Source organism: Canis aureus, chromosome 20, assembly GCF_053574225.1.
Source record: "Canis aureus isolate CA01 chromosome 20, VMU_Caureus_v.1.0, whole genome shotgun sequence".
NCBI classification, from domain to species: domain Eukaryota; kingdom Metazoa; phylum Chordata; class Mammalia; order Carnivora; family Canidae; genus Canis; species Canis aureus.
Window position 1 is genome coordinate 11,253,146 of NC_135630.1, and position 15,351 is coordinate 11,268,496.

The 15,351-nt window shown below is 34.7% G+C and overlaps 1 long non-coding RNA gene across 10 annotated transcripts in view; it reads left to right on the forward strand.

The window, feature by feature from the left end:
- The window catches only part of LOC144291477 (uncharacterized), a 352,892-nt gene that overhangs the window by 245,714 nt on the left and 91,827 nt on the right, over nt 1–15,351 (forward strand). For 8 of the 10 annotated variants that reach the window (XR_013358745.1, XR_013358749.1, XR_013358753.1 and 5 more), the window contains one exon: nt 609–822. The exons of the other annotated variants lie outside the window; for them this stretch is intronic. This is a non-coding gene — a long non-coding RNA (uncharacterized LOC144291477). The remainder of the gene's footprint in view (nt 1–608; nt 823–15,351) is intronic. 10 annotated transcript variants of the gene reach the window in all.

The following is a 15,351-nucleotide window of genomic DNA, read 5'->3' on the forward strand; positions in this document are numbered from 1 at the left end:
TACAAATGCTAAAAGATGCTAAAGATATATAGATGTTGAATATTGTACCTGAATAAAAGTTATTTATAAAAGTATTTTATAAAAGTATTTAGAAAAGTTATTTTATAAAAGTAGCCGTATTTTGTGTGTGTATATGACAGCATCATTCTGGTACCTCCAGCCACCAAAAAATTAATAATAATAATTACGAGGTAAATATAAAGAAAATTTAAAAAGCACATTTTCCCTCTTTTCTATTTTGGCAAATTTTGGTGTTTTCTTGAGATATTTCTTCTGTATGTGTAAAAATTAGGGTTTCCATTTTATTAGAAGAAAGCAAGGTAGACTGATTTTCCAATCGCATTTAAACAAGTTTTCAATCAGATTGAAGCCAGCCAAGTCTCTCAAGCACTGGATTTTAAAAATCTTATTTAAGAAATGGTTAAATTTTTAGTTTGCCAATAACCAAATAGGACTGAGGACTCATAAGACAAAATCCTCATTATCAAATGCTCCTAGATTGACAGACTCTTCTGTTGTGATGTAAGAAGAGCAAGTGATGTATATAGAATGTTATGGGAACTCTATTTTTTTAAGATTTTATTTATTTATTCATGAAAAACACACAGAGAGAAGAAAGAGACAGAGAGGCAGAGACACAATCAGAGGTAGAAGCAAGCTCCATGCAGGGAGCCTGGTGTGGGACTCGATCCCAGGACTCCAGGATCACACCCTGAGCTGAAGGCAGACGCTCAACAGCTGAGCCACCCAGGTGGCCCATGGAATGGGAATTCTAAAGAAAGAATCATTTTAACCAGGAAACTGCAGGATATTAAATTTCAGGTAACTACTTAGAAAGCATAAAGTCTTAATTATCAGAATAAAGTGTTCCACTAAATCAGTGTGCTAATGTCCATATTATTTTTTCATTAATTATTCCAACTCCATCAGCCATAGCATCAGGAAGTTCAGTATTTTTCCCTCAGATTTTTCAAAGGCCACGACACAAAGTTATAGTCTAAAATGCCTATTTTCCACATGTAAACTAAAGGACTGCCATGGTGGCATCAGCTCCCAATTTCTATTACTTCTATGTTGCTTTGTAGGTCAGTCCAGTGGGAATGCATGATGCTTGTCTTTTATTTTATGATCTCTTGTTCACATGGCTGCACATTCCACTCTGTTCTTCCAGGGAGGCTAATTTCACTCTCTGGTTGCTTAGGTTAGTAAAGTATGCCAGACACTTGGGTTCTCAAAGATGTAGCTCTTGGTACTTACATACATCAGTCCACAAATGCAAAAACCTTCCAAAGGGACGGGTTTAAGAGAGTTTCTGGAGTTTATTACCTCACAGACTCAGAACGACTGAACTTTTCTTACACATCAAGTATCTACTTCTGGGGATTTGGCAACTTTTTCTTTTAGATTCCAGAAAAACAAGTGGTCTGATTACATCATGTTTTCCCGAATATAAAAATATTCACCTAATAAATGTGTTGTTCTTAAGTAAGCTACATATTATTTTTCCAAAGTGTCCTGTTTCATTTTGCTTTAAAAAAAAAAAAAAAAAGATAAGCTCCATGAACTGGCACCTTCTTTGCTGAATATAAAAGGTGATCGAAACATGTGTAAACCCATATATGCACAAGTAATCTTAGGTATGCCATTCAGCTATGTGAATATTCAGCATTCATTAGACCAAAAATAATGCCATAAATGTATGATCTGTGTCTTATTATCAGACTTATGATTTGAGTCTTCATTATCAGACTCCAGAATGCAGCAAAGGCTACCTCCCCCTAAGTCAAAAAGCCTAGCTACCTTTTGCGGTAGCCTAACATTGATGCTTGCTACCCTTGAGGTCATAGTCCTCATGAGAGAAATGAGAATGTAGGCTTGGGGCTTTGTGGTATTCAAATGATTAATGTATTGATCTGCTTCAGTGGCTATTTGCAATAGAGTTGTGAGGTTATAACTAAAATGTTGGAGACAAAGCTCAAGACCCAATGTTCAAGTTTCATACTTAAGACATCTTCATGTGCAGAGGGCTTCCTACCTCCCTGCCCCCACTTACTTACTTCCTCCCCACCTCATTAGTGTCCAAGGAGGGGTCTAATATTAGAGGTGCATGATGCAATTAATGTTATGTTTTTATCCCTTCTTTTTGTTTTTTTTTTGTTTTTTTTTTGTTTTTTTTAATAATAAATTTATTTTTTATTAGTGGGGGGTATTATGCTGAGTGAAATGAATCAATCGGAGAAGAACAAACATTATACGTTTTTTTTTTTTTTTTTTTTTTTTTTTACATTATACGTTTTTATCCCTTCTTTACCATCTCTTTCTCAAAGGTAGACTTACAGTTTGGAAGCTGTAGAGAGAGGGGTGTCTTAGTTTAAAGGCCAGTGATCTTTGGCATATGTCCATGAGATAAAATATGGGTATTATATCTTAGGTAACCAAAAAAGCCTGTGCTCAATAAATTTGTCCTCCTTTTACCAGCTTTGGAGATGGTGATCAAAGATGCATGGTGAAAATCTTTTTAGAGACCTTCATTCTCCTTCCATATTATTAGGCAGCTGCAGCCCAGGCTCCCTGTAGGAAGAGATGGTCAAGCTCCAGGACTATCTTTAATGCTAGACCAAAAGCCCCAAATTTAGATGATGTAGCTCAGGGAAAGTCCCATAAACAACTGAGAAGCTTCTCAAGGGATTTGCTTGTGAATTTATTCACGCTCATTGACCTGTACTCTTCTTCCTAGAATGAATTCTACTTCCACTTGAAATCTCTAAATAGGATCGATGATTAGCCTTTCTTAATGGATGGCCCCTAAATGAAGTGTAAATGGGCTTCCCAGAATTTTTGAAAAGAGCTGATAGGTGGATAGATGCAATGGCTAATAGTGTATTTTCACCAGATAGTTCAGCATGAACTTGGATACTTTCTCTGTCCACAAGACCGAGACATTGTTATCCTATATGAAAACATCTGGTTTTACCTTCATCCTAGAATTACCTAACTTAGCAGCCTTCAAACCATCCTTAAAGTGTCTTTAAAAGCAGCTTACATGAGTAAGGATCAAGTTTTCATGCTATGGTACTTCTTCCCCGAGTGAAAGGAATAACACACAGCAAGTGGAAACTGAAGAACTAGAATGGAGGAATGATGCGATAGGCACGGAAGTGCAGTATGATTCATGTAGGCCTATCAGAAACATGCTACGTGATACAACGGAACCAAATTTCAGTTTCATGAATTCATCATCAGGTATATATTGAGCACTATAAATCTGGTCTTGTACAACAGGCCATAGAGGTATAATGGTAACTATTTCATCCTTTCTTAGAGACACTTGCAGCCAGGAAAGGGAGAAAACCCTAGAGGAAACTGTGATATCTGCTGCAACGATATAAGCACAAGACATTGCAAGAACACCTCATTCTCCCAGGAAGGATTTATTAAAGGATGGGAGACCTTAGCTCCTCGCCAGTTTGATAGGGCATGCCTCCTCCAACAAGAGAAGGAGATGTGGAAAGAGTGGCCGGAACTGCTACCTTGGCAAAAGTCTTCTGAAAGATAGGGGAAACCAAGAAGATAGATGTTCTTTTTTCAGACCTACGTGGCCTGTGATGATCAAAGGAGAGTAACTATAGGTCTTTTGTCTTCTGGTAGCCAGGTAATACAGGCTCCATCACTTTTTGTGTGAAATCAAACAAAACAATGGGTGCAGAGGAATGATGGGGAGCTTTCCAGCTACCGTGAAGACTGAAGACAGAGCTGGCACCAGAATGGGAATATGGAATAGAGCTAGAGCCTCAATAAGCACGACTGCCCCAGTACGGCCATAACTCTCGGTAGCTCAGCCCTGTCGGTTTAAGACAATTGGGGTTTTTCTGTTTTTCTTTAAAATGGGGGTATGACAAGACTTTAAGATAATCAGAGTGATAGAAGCAAACATCCTAAATGATGTTTTATATGTCCTTCAAGATTCTCATGTCCAACTGTGTCAGATATATTTGTATCAGGTTACCTCTCAGTATGATATGTGTTAATAAGCTCTAGATATATGATTGCATGCTAGTCTTCTCAGAAAGCCAACGCAGTGAGACCTGCTCATTTATTTCACTTCTTCTATCATTGTGTTCTCTTTTCCTCGCATTAAAACATTGCTTGTATTGGTCACTGGCAAAGGCAATCTGCCTAACTAGATGGGCCAGAAATCTAATCTGGTGTGACAAATGAAAGAGACACATAATTGGCTATGTAATTCTAGGGTGGAACTGTTATCAATTTTAAGCAATTGATGTTCTCAGAATAACATTATACACTGTGCAAGTGATTACAATTACTCTGGGGAATCACTGAATGTTAACTCTAATCTTTTAGTGGGTTATAAAAATTAGCAGAAACTTTTGGTAACTGGTGTTGTGCTCGCACACGATGACAGTCTGAGTTTAGCTTCTTTGGTACAAAAGGTCCTAAACATAAAGCTGTTTTCATCTTATTGTGGAAAATACCCATCTTTAAACACATCGTGACTGTTTGTTTTCCTGTTAAGTGCGAAGACCATTTACTTTAGATCATGTCAAAGTCTCTTGCCTGAAATGCCTGCCAGGTGAGGGCACTTGCTTTGTTGACCTTCGCTTCTATTCTCTCTACTTACTTTGTGCTCTAGTGAAACTTCAAAAACCACCGACATTTTTCTTGCAATTACTATTGCTCATACGCTTTTATACTCATCCTAATTTACCAGAAAACCGAACCTTTCGAGGTATGGAGAAACTGAAATTATATAGCTGAAACTTTAGAGAAACTCTTAACTAGGCCATATACAGAGTTACATAGTAATCACTTCCTGGCTTGCATCTAAGGAAATGATGAAATTTAGCCCAAACTTGGAAATGTCACTCTTAGCAAGAGACTGTGCTATACTACTGTTTATTTCTGGTCTTGCATTCCTCTAGTATGTCACATGTGTCCTTCCTAAAGCTTCTCAGAAAGTTGGCTCATTCTCCACTTCACTTATTTTAGTAGGTTCTGTATGATTTGGCAGACAGAAAGACACAAATGAGACAGTTCTCGATATGCCCACGTTCATCATGTGCTTACAATTAAACTATACTCTTCAGCATAGATGGATTTGCAGAAAACAAATTTCCACACAATATTCTGGATAACTCTGAAGCTGCAACATTTAAAATATCCAAGAGGCATTAATTCTTTATTATATCTTAAAATAGAAAATAACATTGCAACAGGACATAAAAAGCTTCCATGGCTATGTAGGATTCTTGATGTAGCAGTGATCAGATAATTTGAAATATCCTAATAGAATGAGAATAACAATAATAAGGTATATTAATACACACTGTTTTTATCAGGCAGTGTGTTTTATCAGGCATCACATACATTAAATTCTAATCTTTTTAACAAACCCTACACACTTGAGATCATTATCCACGTTTTAAGGATTAGGAGTTTGAGACTCAGGTAAGTCTTTTGCCAAAGGCCACATACATGGTAACGAAAGGGCCAGGACTCAAATCTAGTTTTGTTTCTTTCAAAACATGTGCCTTTTAAATGATAGCACCAAGCTCAGCTTCACAGTATTGGTTTGGTTAAAAATTTTCTGTCACAAAATACGTACATCATCAGAAATACATTGTCTTGATTGAAAAAGAAATGGTGGGGATATCAGGACCCCAAAGAAGGCAACATAGATATTCTGTATGTATATTTTACTCTAATAAACCAGAGGTCTAAGTTCAGAGTTCACAAAGACACGACCCACCAGTTAGCCCAATGTTTTTTCCAAGCAATTAACCAGAGCCATGATGTTTGTCATATGTAAGATAGTTTCAGTTTTTTCTTTTTTTTTTTAACAAAACAAAGACTTAGTTATTAAAAACATTTTCTATGGTCCAATTATTATAAACACAATTATATTGGTTCTACATAATAAAAAATAATCTCAATGACTCTAGGAGTTCATCTGAAAATACTTAAAGGTAGATGTTTTCTGGACAAAGATTTCGTATGGATTTCAAAGGACTTCAAAATAAAATTAGCTCACCACTCCTATATAGCAAAGCTTAATCAGCCTTACAAGTTAAAGAAGACTTTTGTCACAGACAAAGGTTATTTTGACAAAGCCAAATTAAGGTCCAAGTAGGTCTTGATATACAGAAAGAACGCTGGGTCCCCAGTGAGTCTAGTGATAATTAACATCTGACTTAAAGAACCATTGGGAATGACTTGGAATGCTCTAATTGGTCCATCTTACTTGCCTGCAGGCTTTTCTGTTGTGGGGATGATTTAAGTCTCTTCTTGCTTTCAGCTAAATCTCAGCATGTCTCAGATTTCTAAAGCTACCTTTATCATTTGAGGCCCTAAGGAAAAAAAATGAATTGTAATTCAGCTTTTATCTTACTTCATGGAGAACCGCGAGTTTCTATAATATTAAAAGCAGAGCTGATTAAGAAGGCAGGAATCAATCACAAAATAAAGGCAAATAAGTAGGAATGGATCTTTGGGTGTCCACTAATATATATGACCTACTTTCTCGTAAAATGTATCAGATGAATATATAATCTAAAAGAGTGATAAAGGATTAGTTCACAAAATCACTGAGGAGACAAATTGAAATATATTGAGTCAGTATAAAGGCATATGTTTGCTGAAACTTTTTAGTATTTGTCACTCCTGTAGTAAAATGAGACCTAATATTACCGAATGTTAACTGTATCACTTATATATTTGTATTGTTGCTTACTTTGAATGAAACCCATGGGAGGGTGGTTATGAAAAATAATGATATCCATTAAGAGTGAAGATCTAATTGAAGGCATTATCAAATGTGGTAATACTTGCAGCTGGACCACCATGGAAATGGAAATAAATATGCAGATGGTCGAAACCAGTCTGCCTGTCAATGAACCATTAAGGCACATTATCCCAGCTGTCAAAAATTTTTCTATTTATATTGAGTATTCATCTTTGCTAAGTGGTAGATGGGAGAATTACTCTATTTTTTTAAGACTATATTTTCATAAATTTAGAGAGTTGAAATTTTGCTCTCTGGAAGGTTTTTGTATTGGTTTGTTTGATCCCTTTCTTCTTCTGTCATAAATTGTACTACCCAGGGGATCCCTGGGCGGTTCAGCAGTTGGGCGCCTGCCTTTGGTCCAGAGCACCGTCCTGGAGACCCGGGGTTGAGTCCCACGTTGGGCTCCCTGCATGGAGCCTGCTTCTCCCTCTGCCTGAGTCTCTGCTTCTCTCTCTCTCTCTTTCTCTCTCTCTCCATGTCTATCATGAATAAATAAATAAAATCTAAATAAATAAATAAATTGTACTACCCTAATTTCAGAGTATATATATTACATAATAAAGTACACATATTACACTATTACTGAATATATATATTTGATATCTGCCTTATTTCAACATATGCACATATTTATTTTTAATGTAAATTCCTTTCACGTAAGCACAGTCGTTATTATGAAGAAGGTAATTTGGTTTTGAGCTTTGCAGATAACATGTTCAGAAGAGAAATATTTAAAATCTCTTTGAATACAGAGAAAAATGGACAGCAAAATATTTTCCTTCCCTTTTTATTTTTTTGGTTATTTTTACTACACAGACACACACACACACACACACTTTAATAAGAGTTTCAGTATTTCCATTATGCATTGATAGAAATGTCAGAGTGAGTAGAAAGTGGAGTCCCGCTGTCATTGAGAGTACTTGAATCTCTAATTCTGAATGAGTTATCTGAGGGTTGCCAGTAAGCATAAAGGAAAATTCTTGTCAATCTGGCACTTAATTGGATGTACTTCATTTTATTTGTAATCTCTGGAGAAAAGCCCTCTCAAACAGTGGACCCATAACATTTATAATTAAGATAGTGTACTTCAAGCTTTGCTTTCATTTGTACTGGGCAGAACTAGTCTTTTAAGATTCACATGAACACAAGGCATTAACTTGAAATATATGCAACAAAAATATTTTAAGGTAAATATATATGAGGTTCTGTTTTAGGAAGAGATTTATCTTAAATTCCTGTCATTCGTTCCTCAGTATTGGTTCCATTTTCATATAGGAAAAAATATTCTTTGTTGTATCATATTTATGAGTATGGTGAAGTATTTTGATACTAGTGTAAGTATCATAAAATGTTACTAGTAAGGATCTAAGGCATGATGGAAGATTGAGAACATGTTCCTGAATTGCCCACACTGAGATTCATCTTCAAATAATCAAGTGGTTATGAAACAAGAAAAAATATTAGCATTGGAAACCAGACAAAAGAAAAAAATGGTAGTATGTTCATGCCACATGTATAAAGACATGTCAGCTGGCAAAGTATGGGTAAAAGTAGATTAATGAAAGGAAAAATGTAGCACATGACCTGCCACAAATCACTTGTAAATTGATAGTGGATCTCACAACTTGAAGGAGTAAGGACTAGGTTGTGTCAGGGAAATCAGTAGTCTTCTAGCAATGATCTTCTGAAGTCCATGAGGCCATGTCGAATACATACCCCAGCACGCTGGATTAGTCTAGACTGCTGCTTAAAGTTGGTATCTGGGTTAAGCAAAGTGCCTGAGAACAGACTTACTGCTTTGCAGCTAGTCTATGGCAGGTGTTGAACAGCTAGCTCAAGCTCCTGTCCAGCTGCTTCTACAACAAACAAGGAGAACCACCCATCCTCTCCGTCTCGTGTTCTCTCAATATCTTGATTACTGTTAAAATCTCTAGCCAATAGGTCTCTAGCCAAATCTCAATGTTCTCAACACTTCATGGCAACTTGAAAGAAGAGAGAGGGTTTTCCACAATCTCTGGAAGAACCTACCTCAGAGCACAAAATGAAAGTTAATTCTTCTTCCTGTTAAACATGAGACAAAGAAAAAACTTATCTGAAATAAGAAAAAAATGTTGCATTTCAAAAGAAAGAGCACAATATGAAGAAACAAACATCTCCCAACAACACAAAATTATAATGCAAGTCAAAAGGGGTTCTGAATGGCTCAGTCTGTTGAGCATCTGACTCTTGGTTTCTGCTCAGGTCATGATCTCAGGGTCATGTGATGGAGCCCTGGGTCTGGCTCCTTGCTCAGCAGGGGGTCTGCTGGAGATCTTTCCTCACCCTGTCCCTCTGCCCCTCCCCCACTTGCTCATGTGCTTACTCTCTCTAAAATAAATAAATCTTTTTTAAAAAAATAATGAAAGTCAAGAAAGCATATAGCAAATGTAGAATTTTGGAAAAAAAAGAAAATGTAGAATTTTGTTCATTTGTATTTTTTAGTTGATTAAACTTATTACTTCTGAAAGATTTACTATGCATCAGGTGCTGTTCTAAGGGATACAAATATTAACATTTAATCACTAATAAATTCTATTATAATCCCCTTTCATATCATAGGTTTGATCCTTAAGAAATAATAAAAACATGTTTTTTTTAATATATACAAAAAAAAAAAAAAAAAACGGGTGCCAAGAGAGAAGAATCTGAGATTGAAAAGGACCATGGCCCCTGGGATAATATGTAACACATTGTAGGAACTTCCAACAAAAATTTGTTGATATGAATTTTGTTTGGTCTGAAAGAGGATTTCTGATTATAAAAAAGTGTATCAGATTGGATCATTCAGACAAAACAATTGGTGCCAAAATATTAAAAATAAGCCTTAATATTTTCCATAGAACTAAAAATAAATGGTAGTGGTAAAAGTGAAAATAACAAAACAAGCATGGGTGAAATATTAACAATTTTTCATAGTATAATATGAAACAGGATCTCAGGATGAAATATTGAAGATGAGTGACACTGAAGAAATAAGATAAAAAAGTTGAAGAAAACTTCTTTTTTAATATAAGCATTTACTATATACTAAGTTACATTGATAATGGTGATGATGATAATTTACATTAAGCTAATAATAATCATTAACTTCCAAAGTGCCCTATGTGTATAAACTCATTGAGTGTTCACGATTTATTAATCCTATTAAACCTTGTTAAAGGAGTACTATTATTATTAGCATTTTGAAGAGCAGAAATTGGAGACCAGGATTAGAGTTTAGCCTAGATTCAAACCCATGGACTTTCCCCTCAGCCCTTCACTGTGGTCACCTCTATGCAGTTTCTGTTGCTGAAAAGAGACTCACATGTAGTAAAGTAAGTACACTTAAAGAGTAAAACAACAAAATATCACTTATTCACATAGAAATATAAAAAAAAAAAAACTACAAAAAAAACCCTTACAGGAACTCGTTGCTTAATAAACAGACATGAGCATTGTTAAAGAGGAAAATAAGTGCCCCAAACAGTGAATCATTTCCATAGAATTTTGAGTAAAACAGATTGAGAATCAAATTTTAATACCTATAGACATGAGAAGTCTTAAAAAATACACTTCTTGGAAACAAAGAGTAATTCAAAGACATTTGGAGCCAAATGAGATAAATCCAACTACACTAATAATATGACATTTTAAAAATAGAAAAAAAATAAAATAATAAAAATAAATAAATAATAAAAATAGTAGTTAATAGTAAAAACATAAAAGCTATTAATAGATTCATATATTGCAAAATATACATATATATGTAAAGGAGACCTTTGAATGAGAGGAAGGAGGACATGAGCCTTATAGCTTTCTAGATGATGATCATTCCAGAAAGAAGGGACAGCAAGTACAAAGGTCCTGGGGTTGAAGAATGCTTGGCTGGTTTCAAGAAACTTAGTGAAATGAGTGAAGAAAGTGAATTAGGTTATAAGGTCAGAGGAAAAAAAAAGATTTTTAGGCCGGAGGTTGGTAAAATACAAGCCTATAGGTCAAATTCTGCCCACCACCTCTTACTGTAACAAAAGTATTATTGGAACACAGACACACCCATTCATTTATTTATATTGTCTATGGCAGCTCTCACCCTAAAATGGCAGCATTGAATTGCAGCATATTGTGCTTATTGCCCACAAAGCTGAAAATAGGTTCTAAGCAGAAAAGTGATAGGATCTGATTCATAAGAACATTACGGATGCCATTGAGTAAATGGGCTTTTTTAAGGCAAGGGAAGGAGAAAGGAAACACTTGGTAGTTTTCATAACCTCAAAAAAAGTTGCACTATTTACTAGTAGTTATTTCACCATTTAACATTATAGAGATTTTTAAAAAATAACATTCAGTGCTGATGAAATATCTATGAACAACTAATCAAGACCATTCCTACTCAGAATATGAAAAATAAGTATTTTAAATTATAGTAATAAAAGGTAAAAAAGAAAACCCTAAATATTTAATAATAGGAACTGATTAAATAAATCTAGTACAACTATAAAATGAAACTTGCTACTCATTAAAATATCATGTTTTCTAAGAACACCTAATGTTCTTGGTGAGCATATTTAGGACATATCTTTAGGAGAGAAAGCAACCTGCAAGATATTGCATCAAATGTGGTTTCTTTTTAAAATAAGACTATTTTTAAATGATTTTTAGCAAATATTAACAGTATTTCTCTAGCTTAGAGGTTTAGAGAATAGGTAGGTAGACACACAAGAGAGATTTTTAATGTATTTTCAATGTAGTTCTTTTATGATTGATTTAAAATGTGAAATGTTAAAAGAGAGCTTTCTGAATTTTTCTTAATAATGTTAATAATAAAACAATTTCACTGGCATTCAAGGTGTTTGCTGGTCATGTGAATTTATATTCTTCTGCCCTCTTTCAATTTCCTATACATTATTTTAGAGACTGTAGACAAGCACTTTCATAGCATATGAAATATAGTAATTCCTTATTAATTGTATTTACACAATACTTATCTAATCACATGTAGCAGAGAGATAGCCGAGTCAATCGCATAAGAAGAAGGAAAATTACTAGATAAAAATGTCATTATGTGGAAATTATTTTAGTAGGACTATACCCAGTACCTATAAATAACATTTTCTTCACTCAGAAGTCATTGTTTCTTCCTTCCTTCTTTCCCTCACTTTGCTTTCTCTTCCTGTCTCTCAGTCTCTCCTCTCCTCTCCTCTCCTACTCCTCTCCTCCTCTCCCCTCCCCTCCTCTCTTCTCCAACAGCAATTGGGATAGATGCATAATAATTGGATAAAAACGTAACTGTGCTTACCTATGATGTTTACTAGATTATTTTTCAGCTACTTTATCTATAGAACAATCCTCACTGTGTGCCCGGCACTGTTCTAAATATGGGAAATAGTGTGGTAAATGGAACACATCACCTTCCTGCCCTCCTGAAGCTTATAGTCCTGATAAGAACATAAGCAGTAGGTTTGCCTACTGTGCTACTGAGCATCTCCTGAGCTCTCTGATAGGAAATTACTGGCTCACTTCCTGTGCTAGCAAATAATGCTGCTAATCCTTCCACCCAACACTTGCCATTCTTGATGAAGATTAATCTATTGCAACATGTGTCTTTGCACATTCTAGGTACTTTAAAACGCCAAGTCTCGGATGAAAACAAGAATAAAATCTTGAGCATATTCTGAGTTCTTATGGAAATGGGTTAGCCTACTGCCTGGATTTGGAATCGTATTAGGAATTTAACATTTCACAACAGAATGTCAATTCAGCTGTCTGAGTATCTGAAATGGAAAACATATGGATCGTTTTATCAACAACACAAAATATTGGCATTTCAGACACTCATTAAAAATGTCAATCATAAATTAACTGTGATGCCAAAAACTTGCTTGAGACATCTGATATTTGAGAGATAGGATCTAAAAGATATATGAAGCATCCGTTTCTCTAGTCAGGCAATCAAGAAACTGAAGCTCAGATTTTCAGTTAGTTTTCCAAATTACATGACTTGAAGGAACATGCAGTTTGCTCTTTCCCTTACACCATTATGCCCTTACTTTCAGAGTATAGAATTTGACGGTTTGATGATTGTATTCATTTATTCAAAAAAATATATAGATTTATTGCCAACCATAATGCCAACTCTATAAAGGACATATGAGATAATAAGCTTTTTTGCGTAACAAAAAAAGTGTAGCCAGGAGTCTGAGCTCTGTACTTAACAAGAGTTTCAATCTCTCTTTTCTTGCAAATAACTTACATTTTCATAGGCAAATATTATTGGCTTTCAAAACATCAGCTTGTGAAATAGGGATTAATAACATGAGCCTGTTTCATAGGGTTCCCACAACAATAAGAAAGAAAAAAGATAAGGGCTTAGCATTGCACTCAATGCTTGGTTAATAGCTATTATGATTATGGCCATTAAGTTCCGATTGTCATTAAGAATACTTTTTTTTCTATTTTTTATTTTGGGATAATTATAAATTAACATGTAGTTTTAAGAAATAAGTCAAACCAGTTCCCTATAAACTTCGTCCAGTTTTTTTTTTTCCAATCTCAATATCTTGCATGAATTGTATAATAGGTCAAGTAGGAAATACGCATCGTTGTATCACTGACCTTATTCACATTTCACCAGTTTTAAAAAAACACTCATTTGTGTGTGTGCATGTGTGTGGGGGGGTGTTGGTGTGTAGTATGTATCCCGTGCAATTTTATCATAGATTTTTGTGACCATTACTAGAGTCCAGATACAGGCTAGTTTCATCAGAAGGATTCCCTATGCTCCCTTTTATAGTGATGGCTATTTCTCTCCCTCCTCCTGCCCCTTCCTAATACCTGATAATCACTTATCTATTCTCCATTTCTATAATTTTGTCATTTCAAGAATGTTATATGGATACAATCATACATAACCTTTTGAGTCTTTTTAATTACTCAACAAAGTTCTTAAAACATCCATCCAAATTTTCACATGCATGAGTCGTTTGTTCCTTTTCTAAGAAAATCCATGGTATGGATGAACCACAGGATATTTAACTATTTATCCATGGAAATAATTCAGTGGTTTCCATATTTGGCCTAATAAAAATAATGTAGTGGGCATCTATGTACAAGTCTTTGGTTGAACAGAAGTTTTCATTTCTCTGGAATAAATGCCAAAGAGTGTAACCACTTGGTCATATGGTAAGCGAGTGTTTAAGAAACTGCCATGCTTTTTCCAGAATGGACATCCTATTTTACATTCTCACCAGCAGTGGATGAGGGATCTAGTTCTTCCACATTCTTGATGGTGTATTATATTAAAACAATATAAACAATTTAAAAATTAAAAACATTAGAAGATAAAACAATATTTTCTTTTAGTCATTCTTATTTGTGTAGTAAATATTATTGTGGTTTTAGTTCGTGTTTTCCATAAGACTAAGAATATTGAATACATTCTCATGTGTTTATGTGATCTCTCTGTACCCTGTTAAATAACTTTTTTTGTCCATTTTCTAATTGGATCATTCCTCTTTCCACTATTCATTAGAAACCTATTTACATATTCTACATACAATTCTTACCTAGCATATGTGGACTGTAATTTTTTTTCTCACTTTGTAGCTTGGTTTTCACTCTCTTTACAGAATCTTTTTAAACAATTTTAACAAGGTCCAATTTGTCAAAATTTTCTTCTATGAATTATTCTTGTGGTAATAAGTTTAAGAATGTGCCACCTAGCCCTAGGTCTCAAAGATGTACATATTATGTACTTTTCTAAAATGTTTACAGTTTTATAGTTTTGCATGTAAGTTCATAATCCCCTTTTAGTTAATATTTGTTTTTTTGTTTATTTTATTTTATTTTTTTCAGTTAATATTTGTATTAAGAGTATGATATTTAGATTGAGTTCCTTTCCCCCCTCCCTATTTCTTTCCTTCGCTCCTTCACTTCATTCCTTCCTTCCCTCCCTCCTTCCTTCCTTTCTGCCTATGAATGTCCAAGCACTTCAAGATCATTCATTGAAAAGTCTATGTATTTCTTCTATTGAATTGCTTCTACATTTTTACCAATCTCAGGCACATATTTGGTCTATATGTCAGTTCTCTATATTGTTTCTATGTGGCTCTTCTCCACCAGTACCACACTGTCTTCATATAGTCATTATAAATACAGACCTAACGTCAGATAGGAGTGATTTGTCACACTTCATTCCTTCTTGTCAAAACTATTTTTTTACACTCTTCTAGGTCTTGTGTCTTCATACGTAAATTTTTAGATCTGCTTGTCTAGCCTTGTCTAGGTTATAAAAATACTTGCTAGGATTTTGATAAGAATTGCATTAAACCTATAGGTTAATTTGGTAAGAATTGATATCTTTATTATGCTGATTCTTCAAGCTACAAATATGGTTTGTCTATAAGTGTTCCCCTGTCTTCTATTTTCTAGAGGATGTTGCATATATATATATTTTTAATTTGATAGAGTTTTCTAGTGAAATCATCTGGGCCTGAAGATTTCTTTTTCAGGAGGTTTTTAATTAAAAATTC